A 2,500-nucleotide genomic window follows, 5' to 3' on the forward strand; every position below is an offset into this window, starting at 1 on the left:
ATTATTATTATTATTAATTATTATTACTATTATTATCATTATTATTACTTTTATTAGTATTATAATTATTATTATTATTAGTGTAGCTACAAACGACCCTAGTTGGAAAAGCAAGATGGTATAATCCTAAGGGCTTCAACAGGGCAAAATAGCCCAGCGATGATAGGAAATATGAATAAAAATATGATTATGAATCATTTTGCAGTTTCACCGCGCTACCATTCCTTGATAACTCTATTGGTTGATCAATGTTCCTTGGATGTAATCGTCTAACCGTTTTGTAGACCAAGCACACGATCGATTAAATCTGAGCTATAAGTATGATGCTGCGTCATTTTCATTGTGTTTGAACACATATCATAAAGGTTATAAGCTCCCTAGTCTTGACTTAACATACATTAACTATTGCATCTAACATATAAACACATCGTTTTGTATCATTGGTCATAGAAAAGCAGTAACTATATGCACAATTATTTGTTCTGGCTCAATGGCCATCAAAGCTTTTTTGCCATTTAGTATTAGTCCATTGTCTCAAGACATTGTTTGAACTCCAGAGTACATTAATAACACTTCATGATGGTACACCTTGTGCAAAGGTATGTGATTTACTATAATGTGTAACATTATTCCTTGCTAATGCCCATACAAAAACTTTAACATTGTTTATATCTTGCTCAAATTCTGACGATTCACAGGGCCCCTCTGGATCATGGATTGTGCCCATTAGTTTAAAGATTTAAAGGCTCTCATGAATGGAAGGGGAAGGAACTGTTACATTGCAATATCGAGTAGGAAAATGCCCTAGACACTGACCATATATACCTGATCAGTGCCCACATCAGCCACTACAAAGGATACTTGGAATGTTGAACTCTGAAACTTCTTGGAATGGAGGTTCTGCTTTGAAACCCAACATCCATGTACCACACCTGTATCTGACCAATTTAGCTTCCTTATTTTCCTTTCTCTGTTATCTAGAGAAAGCAACAGTGACAGCAATGATTCATTTAGATGACTAAAATTATCAGTGTCGGCAGTCGTAAACTTCAAGGATCAAAATGCCTAAAGAAAGGTATCTCATCTTAGTGTTTTACAACGTAATCAGCCATATAATTTCTTCCAGCCATAAGATTATCAGGAATGACATACAATCTAAGACGATTAAAGCAATCTAAGAGCAATTGATTTTCTACATTTCTCTTAAGTGAAAGCGCTAATCGTGATATGGGTAGGAGCTCATTTTTTTTCAATTTGACAACAAAATACAATATGTGATAAAATGTTAAAGTCTGTCTTACTTTCTCTTTAGACGTTCTATATCTCCTCTGATCAGCTTTAATGCCATCTTGGCTCATGCAAGTCTTTGGCATCTCACCAGCAAGCAGCTTACACAAAAACAAGTTTACTTTGAATAATTCAAGAAAGAATTTTTCTCAGATATTAATTCCTCTATATAAGATGCATAATAAAATCTAGCCTAATCCTTTAAATATCTTAGAATTGTCTTCTTTTTTTCTAATTAAAGTGGCCTAAGTGGAATATTTATACAGAGTGAAAATGAGCTGTTGCCCTTCCTGTATAAGAAGCTTTAAAACTGATCATAAAACGTTTCTTATCGCATTCTTCTCAAGACTTAATTTACCTCTAACATTAGCCAAAAATAACAGGAATTTTTCTTCTTTCAAATTCATCCAATTTCTTAAATGTTCATATATATAAAACTCTGATTTCAATTTGTTTAGCAGTAAACTGGGAATTTTATCATAAAATCTAAGAATATACCATTTGGGTTCATCAGGACGAACAATTTTCTTTTTCGAGTATATGGCCCGCATGAAATTCCGGCAGAGATAATTCATTCGCTCTGAGAAAAGAGTCAGGTATTTTGCAAACCCTCAAGGTAAGTAAATACGATGAGACGTCTTGAATCTTACGTACCATCAGCTGAAATGTTTCTGGTCGTGATTGTATATAATTCTCTCCTACCTTTGAAAGGCCATTACGCTGGAATGGCGAGCTTCCCGAAGGTCATTTACGGAATAGCCTCAAGCCAGCCTTTGTTTGTGTAAGATGGGAATGTTTTGGAACCGATATTTTTTCGTCTGTTTATATGTTCTTTTAATTACAATACAAATATAAATATTAATACGCACACACACACACACACACACACACACATATATATATATATATATATATATATATATATATATATATATATATATATATATATATATATATATATATTTATATGCATATATATATGTATGTATGTATATATATATATATATATATATATATATATATATATATATATATATATATATATATATATATATATATATATATATATATATATATATATATATATATATTTATATATATATATATATATATTTATGTGTGTGTGTATTACACTTACAATAAACTTGAGAAATTATTTACAGTGTGCTTCACAAATAAGATGCAGAATGATTATTCAATTAATTGGATTTTT

This window comes from Palaemon carinicauda, chromosome 18, assembly GCF_036898095.1.
Source record: "Palaemon carinicauda isolate YSFRI2023 chromosome 18, ASM3689809v2, whole genome shotgun sequence".
In the NCBI taxonomy this organism is placed as follows: domain Eukaryota; kingdom Metazoa; phylum Arthropoda; class Malacostraca; order Decapoda; family Palaemonidae; genus Palaemon; species Palaemon carinicauda.